General features: G+C 35.6%; 1 pseudogene; it reads left to right on the forward strand.

Moving 5' to 3' along the window:
• Nucleotides 1–5854: 5854 nt before the first annotated feature.
• LOC116575407 lies at nt 5855–6464 on the forward strand (annotated as a pseudogene).
• Nucleotides 6465–16005: the final 9541 nt, after the last annotated feature.

Here is a 16005-nt window from a genome sequence, read left to right on the forward strand (position 1 = left end):
AGAGAAAACCTGTGGAGTGAAAATTTGTTAACTCCCTAGGAGGAATTTAATAACACATAAGTTAGTCTTTTTGTCAAAAGGCTGCTTCCTACTGGGCCTCCGGGGGCCGTTTGTTCATATGCCAGAGCACCTGCTATTAATTTCTTACATCCCATCTCAGAAAGAACAATTCCTCTCTATGTCTTTCTCACCTCTTACATCATGTTCTAGGAGGAGCATCTAAAAATAAACCGAGACAGACAGTCAGGACACAGGGGTTTTCGAACAAAAATTCTGCATTATTAACCCCTCAATTTTATATTTGGAAGCGTTCAAAAGTAACTTTAGTAAAATAAAAGGTTATTAATTTGCTCAAGCCATAAAGCTAGTAGGTGGTTGGGCTGGAACACAGATTTCAATCTGTCTGATTTCAGAGCTTATTCATGTAACCAACACTCTATAACCATAGAGAAAATCTGCTTCCAAAGAATCTTCACGGTGCTCGCTTCGGCAGCACATATACAAAGAATCTTCACGTATGCTTCTTTAATTAAGCTATTTGCTAAGAGCTGGTTATAACAGTAAACATAATTTTGTTTGGCCCTTCATTTTATAGGCTAAATATGCCATTTTCTTAAGACTTCTATGAAGAATTGTTACCTTGGAAAATGGGTTTCATCCTTTTATCTCAAACAGTAGACAACATCTCTAACATTCATCTCTGGATGGCATTCTCTTCATACATTCCTCTGTGAAATACTTTCTCAAAATGTTCATTTCTGATCTGCTTATTAGAGGGAAGCTTTCCAACTGGTGCACTTGTTTCTTATACGGAGACACATCAAAATTAATAGTGGAAAAGCAGATGGCTGAAGGAATCCCCCCATGAGAGGATCTCATTTTGTAGGACACACACGTGGTTGTAAAGGAATAAAATACGAGGGACAACCTCATGGCACTCTGAAATGAAAGCCAGAAACCACAGGCCAAGAAAAGGATCTTTACGCTTCCTGAAAACCATTTCCGCACCCCCCCCCCGCCCCCAAGGGACTGATTATACTTTTGAGTCAATCCTTCCTATCATTACTTACACCATTTGCTACTACATCTATTTACGCAACTTTGAGGTAAGTTGAAAGGATATGGAAGAATTTTTTTTTTTCAATCGGATAGATTAGGAAGAGTCTCTTTATTATCAGGAAATTATCATCAGAAAAATGGATAAGCTATTTTGCTATCAAACGTTTTCCTAACAAGTGGCCAAGCTTAAATACTTATAAAAGTTTTATTTGCTTTATTGTTTTTCACAAAGTAATTTCACGACAATGTTCATAAGCAAGTTTTGTTGTGTATTTTTGACCCCTCAAAATCTGAGTTGTAACACATTTGCTTCTGAAAATTAAGAATGTATTTTTTTTTTTTTTGGAAAGAATATATTTTTGGAATTTAACTTAGCAGGAAAAATTGCAATTGTAAATTTTACTATGATTTCTTTCTCCTAAAAAAGTCTAAAAGAAATATGTGCTGTGGGTATTTAATGCCCCCAAAAGACACAATAATTTTATAATTGATTCCTTCTGATTTGGGGTTAAATAAGGCCTTCAACAATACTGTCTTGACCTAGAATTTAACCAGAAGACAAGATACTGCAGAGGAGAGAAAACCAAATATCAGATCCTGAAATGTGGCTTTCTAAGATGCCCTGGGAAATTCCTCCCCCTAGAAAAAGGAGGTGATGATACTGGTGGTAATTGAGGAAAAGCAAACGGAGTCATAAGAGAGCTGTACAAGAATGTAGAGTTCATCCTCTAATTCTTGATTTGGTCATAAATATGTGACTTCAGGGAAAATCAGTTAACCTCCCATTAATTTTCGCTGTGATAATATACTAAAATGTTCATCTGAATTTATAGAGCCTGCATCTTTTTTACCCATTTTTGTACTTTCTTTAGCATAGTGTGCATTGATCTGTCTGATTGTGTGTGTGTGTGTGTGTGTGTGTGTGTGTGTGTAAATTTCAAGGCATCAGGGGATCCTGGGCTTCGTTAGTCTAGGGGAAATGGGCAACTCCTTATAGTCATAAAAATTAATCTTGTCTATCACCCTAGATCATAAATGGAAGTATATTAAATTTTATAAATTGTGGGAAAAATATATGGAACATTAATTATATATGTAGTTAATGCCCATGACAGTATAACTGTCCATAAGAACAGATTTTTACATCTTCTATGGGAGTTGCCAGTAAATAATATATAAATTCCTTATAAAACATAGATCACATAGGAATCAATATTCTCTCATCTGATTTAGATAAAATAACAATTTTCTATGTCAATAAGAAATCCAGGACTGTTTCATGCCTTGAGAAACTGGATATTATTTCAAGTCAAATTTTCTTATTAAATTCTGTGCATGGTTTTCTCTTCATTATAGAATGTGGTTATGCTAGAATATTATGAAATATGAAGAATTACAGATTTGTATATTGTAACTTGTACTCAGACAAAATCAGTTGATTGTCTCCGAGATATAGTATCTACAGTGACACAGTGATCACTAGGAAAATCTACCAAATCCCTCCAACTTCCTCCTCTTTTCCAGACACATACAGTTATCCATCCATGATGCTCCCAATTGTGGGAGGAAAGCTACACTAGAGGTACTATTAGACAGTAAGTCTTCTTCGGCCCTTATAGGTCAGGAGCTCCTGTTCATGCTGCTTCTCTCTCTCTCTCTCTCTCTTTTTTTACTTTTTTTTATTATGTTCAATTAGCCAACATTTAGTAGTACATCATTAGTTTTTGATGCAGTGTTCAACGATTCATTAGTTGCATATAGTACCCAGTGCTTATCACAACACATGCTCTCCTTAATACCCATCACTCGCTACCCTCATCCTCCCATCCTCCCCTCCCTTCTGTAACCCTCCATTTTCTTCCCAGAGTTCAGAGTCTGTCAGGGTCTGTCTCCCTCTCTTATTTCTTCCCATTCAGTTTTCCCTCCCTTTCCCTCTGGTCCTCTGTGCTATTACTTAAGTTCCACATATGAGTGAAACCATATGATAATTGTCTTTTTCTTATTGACTTATTTCACTTAGCATAATCCCCTCCAGTTCCATCCATGTCCTTGAAAGTGGTGCGCATTGGTCCTTTTTGATGGCTGAGTAATATTCCATCACATATATATGTGTGATGGAATATTACTATATATATACATAGTATTTATACTATATATAGTATAAATACTATATATTTATATAGTATATAGTATATATAGTATATATATATATAAACACCACTTCTTCTTATATATATACATAGTATTTATACTATATATATAGTATTTATACTATATATATATAGTATAAATACTATATATTTATATAGTATATAGTATATATACTATATATATATATAAACACCACTTCTTCTTTATCCATTCATCTGTTGAAGGACATCTCAGCTCTTTCCACAGTTTGGCTATTGTGCACATTGTCGCTATAAACTTTGGGGTGCATGTGCCCCCTTCTTTTCACTACATCTTTATCTTTGGGGAAAATGCCTAATAGTGAAACTTCTGAGTCATAGGGAAGCTTTATTTTTAATGTCCTGAGGAACCTCCATACTGTTTTTCAGAGTGGCTATACCAGCTTATATTCCCACCATCAGTGTAAGAGCGTTTCCCTTTCTCCACATCCTCAACATTTGTTTCTTAATTGTAGCTACTGTGTCTGCAGCACCCCTACAATAAGTAAGTATTTTGAAAACCAGTATGCACTGCCTCTCACCCATCATCATGTCCCTTACCTACGTTCCTCTGGTCACACACGCAGAAGTTCTCATCCCTGATTGCTTTAGACGGTAAGTCCCTGTTTAGACTCATTTCCTTTGAGTTAATCTAAAGGAACTGCTTGTTTATTTTGTGATGTTCCTTGTTCCCTCATTCACTCTGGGGGCAGAGTAGACAAGAGTTAGAGCTGTGACCCACAAACCAATTTTTCATTATTTGAACAATCCTAATAACACATACAGTTGATTTAACCTCTGTCCCCCCTTTCCAATACATAAGTGCTTATATTCTGAAAAGCAAGTAGAAGATTCCTTCTATGCTTTTTGTTTATGTTTCTTTATGGTTTGCAGGAGATACTATCTATGCAGCTCAAAGTGTGCATTGTCTAAGATTAAATTCAGATGTTATACTTTACTCTTCAGGTACTGACTCAGTCTTGGAGTTCATCTGAGTGAATAAGTAACGGAGGGCATGGAGAGCTTAATGGGACAAAACAAGTAAATCACTTGTTAAACATAATTTTCTTAACATATAAAGTATATTATTGATCCATATTTTAGATGTGTTGGTGATTCCATGGTGGTCTATGTAACATTTAATAAAAGTACAGAGTTAACAGTTTTTCAAAGGTCTCAATTTTTGATGAGAATCTTGGATTGGAATCTCAATTTTGATGTAAACTTGTCAACTTGTTGTATGACCCTTAGGTGAGTAGCTTAATCTTTTTAAGAATAATTTCTTTATCTATCACATGAGGGTTTTAGGTTTCATATTCTTGTGGTTTAAAATTTCATGAACTCTGGTCCCCTGGGAACCACAAGGACTAGAGTGTTGTGTGCAGGCAGGGAGAGGCATCCTGGCAATCATTTCAGTTCCTGTAGGCAAAGAAGAAATTCTCCCATCCCACATTAGTATACAGATGGGGTTGTAGTAACTGCTTTAATACATATTTTAACATGATGTTTGTGAGAGTATGAAGATTTAAAATAAGGTTCCTGCCATGATGTTGTCTGAAGATGTTTTTACTGTTGTGTTTTTGTCTAACATCTAGGGAAGGGAGCAGTTCAAGTGACTTCTCAATGTGCTCAATATAGCTCAATTATATGTATATAAAAATCACAAATCCTAGTGTTCAATGGTGCATATTACACAGTTCTAATAGTTCTTAGGGGTTTACATATATTTGTTATTCTAATAAAATTTTGGTTACTATTTTGCTCATGCCCCTAGAATGCCAATAAAATTTTGGTTTCCTCTTAATGATACTCAGGTTTATTTCTAAGATAAATAGTTTCAACATAACCTATACAATTATGCAACACTTTACTTTATACTTTATTTCAATATACAATAAACAATATTTTGATACTTTATGAAATACTTTATGTGATAATTTTGGTAATATCATAATAAGGACCATGTTCATTAATTTGTGATTACTTAAAATACATCAACACTTGTATAAAGATGCATTCAATCTACATAATCTGTAGAGGATACTACTTTTTGACTGGCACAAATTATTTCAGACATTGTAAGTACCCCAAATAAGTTTATGAAAATGTTTTGCTTCCAGAAGCTATGTTTTGGAAAGATGTGCAGAGTTTGGTGATTTTGGCTTGCTTTTTGCTCCATTTGTTGGCTATTGTGTATATTTTTAATAGGAAGGTAACATATACAGTTTAACAAGAAGCTGCTGCCTCTCAGTAGGACCTCATGCTTTGCTACCTCTTTGCTACCTTTGCTATCACTTGAGCAATCTGCTACAGCAATCCTAGACTACATTCATTCTTTGCAATGCACTCCACTGTTTCACATTTTCCTATCTCACCCATGATTGTTTCTTCTTTTTCAATGCCTTTTACATCAAGGCCAACTAGAAAACTACTACCTTGAAGGTTAACCTTAAACCTAATTTTCTTAGTCAAATACTGAATATCATCTAAGTAGTTTGGAATATTACAATAAAATATTATGGAATTGTAAAGAATTAGAGGCAAAATATCTGTAAGTGATGATATGGGAGATAAGAAGATTATACTGTAAAAAGCAAATTATGGCTTGTAGATACTGCTGCCCAGCCATGGTCAATCCCATCATGTTCTTCCACATCATGATGGGTGGTGAGCCCTTGAGCTGCATCTCCTTTGAGATATTTGCAGACAAAGTTCCAAAAGCAGCAGAAAACATTTGTGCTCTGCATACTGGAAAGAAAGGATTGATTATAAAGTTTCCTGCTTTCACAGGATTATTCCAGGATTTATGTGCCAGTATGGTGACTTCTTCACAAACCATAATGGCCCTGGCAGCAAGTTCATCAATGGGGAGAAATTTGATGATGAGAATTTCATCCCAAAGCATATGGGTCCTGGCATCTTGTCCATGGCAAGTGCTGGACCCAATACAAATGATTCCCAGTTTCTCATCTGTGTTGCCAAGACTGAGTGATTGGATGACAAGCATGTGGTCTTTGGCAAGGTGAAAGAGGGTGTGAATATTGTGGAAGCCTGGAGGGCTTTGGGTCCAAGAATAGCAAGACCAGTGACAAGATCACAGCTGCTGACTATGGACAAATCTAATAAATTTAACTTGTATTTTATCTTAACTTATCAGACCATTCCTTCTGAAGCTCAGGAGAGCACCCCTTCATCCCCATCTGCTGGAAATATCCTATAATCTTTGTCCTCTAGCTGCAGTTCTATGAGTTTTATATTTTCCTTATTCCCCTCCAAGTCTAGCTGGATTACAGAGTTAAGTATGATGATGAAATAAAAACTGAACCAAAAAAAAGTAAATTATGTTAACCTTTATTGAAAAAAGTAAATGTACATATCCACATTGTTTTTAAAGATTTTATTTATTTATTTGACAGAGAGAAATCACAAGTAGATGGAGAGGCAGGCAGAGAGAGAGAGAGAGGGAAGCAGGCTCCCTGCCGAGCAGCGAGCCCGATGCGGGACTCGATCCCAGGACCCTGAGATCATGACCTGAGCCGAAGGCAGTGGCTTAACCCACTGAGCCACCCAGGCGCCCCATATCCACATTTTTATATGTAAAATACTAATGAAAGCATTAACAGTACTTGGGTCTGGGGTAAGATTGAAACACTTCCCTCATATACATTTTTACTTGAATATTTTGCTATATTAATATGTTACTTTTCAATTAATAATGATTTTAAAATATCCTTCACACTTTTGTTTTCTTCTCTCACTCAAGCAAAATTAATCATGACTTGCTTGTATCTTTAATTTTTAGTCTTCAGATCCTTTGTGTCTATTACTTTAATAAGAATTTCAAGGAACTTCATACCACTTGACATATTTTTAGAGGAATATCTAAAATTTCTCATTGAACATGGAAAAAGTTGCAAAGACTTCATAAATTGCTTCTTTCTTTCTTTTTTTTTTTTAAAGATTTTATTTATTTATTTGACAGAGATCACAAGCAGGTAGAGAGGCAGGCAGAGAGAGAGGAGGAAGCAGGCCCCCCGCTGAGCAGAGAGCCTGATGCAGGGCTCGATCCCAGGACTCTGAGATCCTGACCTGAGCCGAAGGCAGCGGCTTAACCCACTGAGCCACCCAGGCGCCCCACTTCTTTCTTTTTGATTGCAAAATTCTCTTTCTGTCTCTGGATTTAGATAATTTGACTATGTATCTAGATGTGAATGTCTTTACGTTTTCCTTCTTGGAGTTTCTTAAGCTTCATGGATAAGCAGACTAATATTCTTAATCAAATCTAGCAAGTTTGAGCCATTATTTCTTCAAATGTTGTTCCTGTTTCCCTCCCCTGGACCCCCTTTCTTCTTTTTCTCCTCCTCCTCTTTCTTCTCCTTCTTCTTCTTCTTTTTTTTTTTTTTTTTTTTGTCTTCTTCTAGAAGTCCCTTTATGCATACGTTTTTATGATTGATGTTCAAGTTTTAAATAATATCTATTGACAGCTCTGGAAATCAAAGTCCTTCCCACCCAGCAGGATTTGTTGTTGCTGCTATTTGTCTGCTTGATAGTGACTTTCCTGTACTAATTCTGCAAAGTCTAAATCCCCTGTCAATGTGGCCACTGAATTCCATGCTTGAGCATCTTGGTTATCCAATAATTTCACTGAGATATTCTTATATTCTTTGAAGCCATAAGTCTCCAGCTTTGCTGAGGGGTACTGAGTTTGTGTTCATTTAAACTTTTAACATTCTAGTGGGGAGTCTCCAAGCTGCCTTAGGCATCATCTTCTGCTCAGACAGAACCTCAAAATCAGCCAAAGATAAGAGTTTGATGTCTTTTTAGATCTTTCCTGGATATGTGCATGTCCTTCTAGGTTTCCAAATATATGTAAGAGTTTTCAAAGCTCTCTCTGACTATTTGATTCCTCAATTTCCCCCCCCCCCCTTAGGATTTCTTTTTCAGCCTTTGTTAACTCCAGTTGATAATCCCATCTCAGGTAGCTGTAACTTAAACAATTGGTGCTGATTATTTTTTTTCAAAGGCTCTGTAGGGTAAGGCTGTTCATACAGAGGAAGCTCTCAGTCAGATTAAATAGAAACAAACCAGGAAAACTGAGCTTTTCTGGGGAATTTTCAGGCAAGTCAAATAGTGACAATTTTCTGGGATGATGTTTTTGGTGAACCCCAAATATATCTGTCCTGCCTCCTCCAATGGCAGGTTTCTGGCTTTCCTTCTATGGCTGTGAGAGTGTTGGTTTTCAAGGCTACCACAGAGCTGGGCGGGGGAGGATATGATCATGGCAAAGTAAAAGACAAGAATTGTTCTTAAAGAGACTCTGTTTTTTCTTTTTCTTTTTCTTTTTTTTTTTTAAATAAAGAATCATTGGATTTCTTCAAACTTTCCATTAATTTTAAGATTTCAGAAAAAGTTGAATTTGACCATATGTGCAAGTTTTATTGTTTTTATAGGGGGCAGAATTTGAGAGATCCTTACTCTACCATTCCAGAAGTTGCCCCTCTGAGTATACTTATATTGGAAATGGTAAATAAAGATGTCTACCAATGTAGCTGATGTAATACTTGTCCACTAGATTGACTTTCTTTGTTCATATCCATGCTGTGTATGCTTTTTCTTCAACTAGGTTCATGATTTCTTTGAAGTAATGGGCCATGCCTTATTTATTTTTTACTGCCAAATACAATGTATAGTAACTGCTCTGCAGATGTTAAATGAATGATTAAATAAATACACAAAATTTCATATTCCCTTTATTTTTGTCATTCTGTATTTATAAACCCCCCAGCAGTCTTCTCCAACATCATCTTGCGTAATCTCTATTCAAGCTATGCTGGTTTTCTTTCGTGTTCTTATATGTATCTCTCCTCTCAAGACCTCTACAAATATTCTTCTTTTTTTCCTTCCCTTTAATATTTTTGCCTTGATTAAATTCTATCCATAATTCAAAATATAATTCATATTCCACTTCTTTAGAAACACTTATATTGACTCACTCTTCCAACATTAATAAGGTTCCCCTTGCCATGTGCCTATGTGAGATATATATGTAAAATCACAGCATTTAGGGGAGTAAAGGAAAATTAACATAGCTTTAGTTTCTAAAGCATTTATCTTAAGTATATATGCGTGTATATGTATATGTACTAATTTAAAAGTTTAGTATTCACTTCATATTTCATGTCCATCAGTTATATTGATAATAGCCATGTACTGTAGATTCTTATTTAGCATTTAATATACATTTTATAAATAGCAATATCTCATTACAATTTTGAGTAGGTTATCATTTATCCATTAATTTGAACCACTGAGAAAAGAGACTTTATGTGTCAAGGTTATGAGATGCTAAAAGGCGGCATTTAATTATCCTATATTTGAATATGGAAGTTGAGAAAGAGCATGATATGGAGCTAATGGACCAGCAAAAATGCAAAGTACCATTCAGCACTAAAGTAATTGGGCAGAACAGTGGAAAAGACTACGATAAAAGATTACTTCATTAATTTTAAAATTAAAGGGCAAGATAAGGTGGTCACTATCATAGGGTTATTAAGGTAAAACAAGCTAATCAGCACATTTCAAATGTGAAATTGTCAGCTAATCATCCAATGATTACCAATTTCTGAAGAGTACAAAAGAAAGCAATTTATTCTCACTTTATCAATCAAATCATGCAATCAAATGTTTTACTGAAGGAAAAAAAAACTTCTTAATTTATTTTTATCTTTCCTTAATATAATTTAACTATCATGCATTGGTAGGCAAACTATAAGAATATGGTAATTTTTATTTCATCTGCATAAGCATCAGAAAAAATGACTTTCTTATCAAAATAATGTTAAATTTCAAAGTCTTTCAAGCTTGACTACACTAACATAGTGATTGTGAATGTGAACCACAGACTCAATTATATCCTCAAATCTCTCTTACAGAAAAGCTTTACTAGTAGAAATCTTATAAGCATATTATATCATAAACACCTAACAAAAAGTCAGCACGCAGATTGCTACATCTAGAAACTTGAGGGAAACCTATAACAGAGAGAAATTAGTTTTAAAAAAGCACAAAACAAAGTTGAAAACATTTTTACAAGGACATATCTTAAATAGAGTAGCAAATAAAGAAAAAAAGCTAGATGAAGAAATGTTCAGATGATTATACGGGGGACCTATATTCCTTCAGTTTACCTAACAGAAGGAATAAAGAGAGAGAGAGAATTTAATGAACTCTGATGAGCATATAAATGGAAAAGTTATGTATAAAATTCATAAATATCAGGTAGGTAGACAGATAGATAATGGATGAATAATAAATGCATAGATAGACAAATGGAATTTTCTCCTGGATGTGATAGGGTATCAGGGAGTAGAGGTCCGCTATAGTAAAAACAAACAAACAAAAAAACAAAAACAAAGGAAACAAATAAAATGAACCATTCAAATTCTCAAGCTTTCTCTCTGGATTCAATTTCTGGGCTGTATAAGCAGGGAGGGAAAAACCAAATAAGGCATAATAGTTTTGTGTTTTTATGAAACAAGATGGGATTGGGAGGGAGACAAACCATAAGTGACTCTTAATCTCACAAAACAAACTGAGGGTTACTGGGGGGAGGGGGGTTGGGAGAAGGGGGGGGTTATGGACACTGGGGAGGGTATGTGCTTTGGTGAGTGCTGTGAAGTGCGTAAACCTGGTGATTCACAGACCTCTACCCCTGGGGATAAAAATATATGTTTATAAAAAATAAAAAATTAAAAAAAAACAAGATTTTATTTATCTATTTGACAGAGATCACAAGTAGGCAGGGGCTGGGGGTGGGAAGCAGGCTCCCCACTGAGCAGAGAGCCTGATGCGGGGCTTGATCCCAGGACCCTGGTATCATGATCTGAGCCAAAGGCAGAGGCTTTAACCCACTGAGCCACCCAGGCAGCCAAGACATAATAGTTTTAATGAAGTAAGTAACTGAGACAGATGGGAATTGTGTAGCAGGGTTATGCAGAAGAAGGGGTATGCAATAAGGGAAGTCTCAGGAGACCTTTTAGGTCTTTGCTGAATACACAGAAGTATATGCATAGGGTGAAACCACCAGTCTGAGCAGGAGTGATCAGAGAACTGGGAACTAAGTGATTTCTGGAGCAGTCATAATTCTGGGAACTGTTTGAATTTCAATCCACCAGAGAGTTTAGTTTTCAAAGATCACTTGGGGGACTCTTAGAAACCATAGAGACCAATGGCCTAACCTTAGTGTTTAGGCTAACTCCTTAGTGTTTAGGCTAAGTAGACAAGGCTGCTCTACACCTAACATCATATAGCTTTAAAACCAGACTCCAAAGGATAAAATTTAACCAAAGTAACTTAACTGCCTGCCAATGTGAGCTATAGTTCTCTTTCAAGAAAGATAACAAAATCCAGACACACAAAACATAAAATTCAAAATATCCAAGATCAAAGAAGCAAGAATATGTAATGAATACCTGGGAGAAAAATTACTCAACACACACACACACACACACACACACACACACACACAAACACACACAGCTAGAGATTAAAACAGCTCTTACAATAATATGCTACCAACTAAGGAAAAAATGAACATAATATGCAGAGAAATGTAAATATAAAGTGATCCTAAAAGAACTACTAGAGATGAAAAATGCAGTATCTAAAAACGAAAAGTAACTATATGGAATTATAGGAGTCCATTCACTGTAGGATAACAATCAATGAGTACTGAAACGAACTGAAAAAAAAAAAAAACAAACTAGAAACGAACTGAAAAGAAACACAAAAAAGCACTGAACTAAAAATTGAGTTACGGCAACTTATAAATAGTATCTAGCGGTCTAACATGCATGTATCTGGAATCTAGAAAGCAATAGGTGAGAAGATAGAAGAAGGCAAAAACATTTCTAGGGGAAAAAAAAAAGCTATGGCTGATCCACTGGGATCCACTATGGATAATAGTTTGTTCCTCACAAAATTAAAAATAGAACTGCTTTATGATCCAGTAATCCACTTATGGGGATATAGCCAAAGGAAATGAAAGCAGAATCTTGAAGAGCTATCTGCACTCCCATGTTAATTTCAGCATTATTCACAATAGTCAAGATATGGGAACAATCTAAAATATCTATCAACACATGAATGGATAAAGAAAATGTGACCTATACTCACAATAGAATGTATTCAGCTTTAGAAATAAGGAAATCAAGCCATGTGTAACAATGTGGCTGAACCTGGAGAACATGGTGCTAAGGGAAATGTCGGAGGCAGAAGGAAAAACACTGCATAATCTCATCTGTACAGAAGCAGAGAGTATAATCATGGTTTCCACCTGCTAGGAGAAGGAAGAAATGAGGATATGGGGATCAATAGAAACAAATTTTCCGGTATGTAAAGTACGTAAGTTCCAGAGATCTAATATGCAACAATGTGACCTCGGTTAATATTACTTCATGGTGTATTTGAATTTGAAATGTGCTAGGAAGGTAGATCTTAAGTGTTCTCACCCCATACCCAGAAAGCAAAAGAAAGGGAAGGGAAGGAGAGGGGAAGGGAAAAGAGGAGGGGAGAGAGAAGTGAAGAGGGTAACTATCTGAGGGGAGAGATGTGTTAATTAGCTTGGTTGTGGTGACTATTTCTGAAGATGTGTCTCTGTCACATCACCAAATTGTACAATTTAAATACATATGATTTTAGTATTATTTTTAATAGTTTTAGGTTCGCAACAAAACTGAGGGTAAGTTACCAAGAGTTCTCAGATACTCCCTGCCCCCACACATGCATAGCCTCCTCCTTTAGGAATCTTTCTTACTAGGAATATTTCTCACTAGGATGGTACATTTGTTAAAATTGAGGAACCTACACGGACACATTATAATCATCCAAAGACCATACTTTGCATTACAGTTCACTTTTAGTACTGCACATTGAGTGGGTTTGGACAAACGTATAAATGTCATGTATCGATCATTAGAGTATCATACAGAGTATTTTCACTGCCCTAAAGATCCCTTCTCCCTGCCCTAATCACTGATTGTTTGATTGATTGATTGATTGATTTTGGAGTACAGTTAACACACAATGTTACATCAGTTTCAGGTGTACAGCATAGTGATTGGACAAGTTTCTACATTATGTTAGGCTTGCCACAGTGTGGGTACGTACCTTCTATCCTGATCCATTGTTATTACAGTACCATTGGCTATATTTCTTATGCTGTGCCTTTTCTTCCCCTGACTTACTTGTTCCAAACTGGAAGCCTGTATTTCTCCCTCTCAATTGCTCATTTAGCCCTACCACTTATCTTTTTACTTTCTCCACAGTTTGCCTTTTTTAATTGGAATGGTACAATATGTAGTATTTTAGTCTTTTCAGAGTGGCTTCTTTCACTTAGTAACATGTATTTAAGGTTCCTCCAAATCTTTTCATGGCTTGAAAGCTCATTTCTTTTTAGTGTAGAATAGTATTCCATTACTTGGATGTAGCACAGTTTATGTACCCATTCACCTAGTGAAAGACTTCTTGGTTTCTTCCCTGTTTTGGCAATTATAAATGAAGCTGCTATAACATTCATGTGCAGCTTTCTGTGTGGTCATAGTTTCAGTTCTTTTGAAAAACTGTCAAGGATCTTGACTCATATGGTAAGAATATGTTAATTTTATAAAAACAAAACAAAACACAAAACTGTCTTCTAAAGTGGCTGTACCAATTTGCATCTCCATCAACAATGAATGCAAGTTCCTCTTGCTCCATATCCTCATCAACATCTGATATTATTAAGGTTCTAGATTTTGGCCACTGTCATAGGTAGGCAATGGTATCTCACTGTTATTTTAATTTGCATTTCCCTGATCACATATCATGTAAAGCATCTTTTCATGTGCTTATTTGTCAGTTTTATTTCTTCTTTGGTGAAGTTTCTGTTAAGGTCTTTGACCCATTTTTAAATTGGGTTGTATGTTTTCTTAATGTTGAGTTTTAAGAGTTCTTTGTACACTATGGATAACAGCCCTTTATCAGAGCTGTTTTCTGGGAACAATATCTCCTACTCAATATCTCCTTGACACCCTAGGTCACCTAAATTAACTCCTATGATGTCTTCTAGGAATTTTATGGCTTTAAATTTTATATTTAAGTCTGTGATCCATTTTGTGTTAGTTTTTGTTAAAGATGTAAGGTCTGTGTCTAGATTTTCCTTTTGCATTTGGAGGTCTAGTTGTTCCAGCACCATTTCCAGCAAAGATACTCTTTGCTTCATTTTGCCTTGCCTTTGCTCCTTTATCAAAGATCAGTTGACTATATTTATGTGGGCCTATTTTTAACCTCTCCGTTCTATTAATCTATTGTCTGTTCTTTCAACAATACCACACTGTCTGGATTACTGAGCATGTCTACTTTTTAATGAAATGTAATTATAATTCTTCATTTGATTATATTTTGTTAATTTCCATTAAGATCCTACATTTATGATCATCTTTTCATAATATCTCCAAATGCTTGTTTGAAGATGCTTAATTCACTTTTGAGTGTTGTGTGACGCTCAGTTTTCTTTTGATCCTTGGTTGCTTTCTTCGTGGTGTGGTTTCATCCGCTGAAATGTTTTTATTTGAATTTTTTAAATTAGATTTGTATGAATTCAGTTGATTGTTTTTTTTTTCCTTCTAGAAGTTTGTTAACACCACTTTAAGTTCAAATACACATTCTTCTGTTAGTACAGTAAAGTATCATTTTGTTGATTGAGTGGTGAGGCGGATGCTGTTTCTTTCATTCCTGTGAGAATTTTAATTTTCCCCTCTTACTTTCTTCTTTACCTTCACTGTCACTTAACACATGGGGTACTCCCACTTCTCCACGTGACTGACTTTCCCCGTGCAGTGCTTCTTGGAACTTCCCACCTTTGTCCCGTATAGCTTCAGGTTCCTACCTTATAGTGGGTGTTGCATAATACCAATTCCCAGAGGGTCTGTTGAACACTATATGTTGGTTTGGGCTTTCTAGTCCTGATTTTTTCTTTGTTTCATCTACATTCTCTACCTTCTTCTTCTCTTTTCTTATATTCTCCTAAGTCCCCTCTCCCTTGACAGTGGGCATCTTGGAAAGAATTCTGTTGGAGTTTAGTATTTATAATAATCTTTGCCTCTAGCTATTTTTTTAAAAGATTTATTTATTTATGTGAGAGAGGAAGAGAGAGGAGTTGGGGAGGGGCAGAGAGAGAGGTAGAGAGAGAATCTCAAGTAGGTCCCACATCCAGTGCAGAGTCTGACATGGAGCTCGATCCCATGACCCTGAAATATGACCTGAGACAAAATCAAGGGTCAGATGCTTAACCTACTGAGCCACCCAGGCACCCCTGCCTCTGGTTATTTTTAAAATGTAGCCCATGTGTGTGTGTCTCCTGGATTATACTCATTCTCTCTTAATCTCCTTCTCTCTCTATCTCCACCCCTATCTCTTTCTCTTAGAAGACACAAGGGTAGAGATTATGGCTACCTTCATTATCCTCCAGACTCAGAAACTGTAGAAATATATTCTTTTAAAAAAAAAATCCAATTTTAGTGTAAAGCTTATGATTTTATTTCTAACATATTTATTATTAACTTAAAATAACTAAAAAGTCATTATGTACATTAAAGATTTATAATTGTATATAGACATATTTTTCAAATTTTCCCATAATTTAATTTATTAAATTATCACAAAATCATATTTTATTCATAAGAAAACTGTAATCAGTGACTTGTCTAAAGCCAAATGATAGTAGAGAAAAGACCTAAAT

This window comes from Mustela erminea, chromosome 16 (assembly GCF_009829155.1).
Source record: "Mustela erminea isolate mMusErm1 chromosome 16, mMusErm1.Pri, whole genome shotgun sequence".
Classification (NCBI taxonomy): domain Eukaryota; kingdom Metazoa; phylum Chordata; class Mammalia; order Carnivora; family Mustelidae; genus Mustela; species Mustela erminea.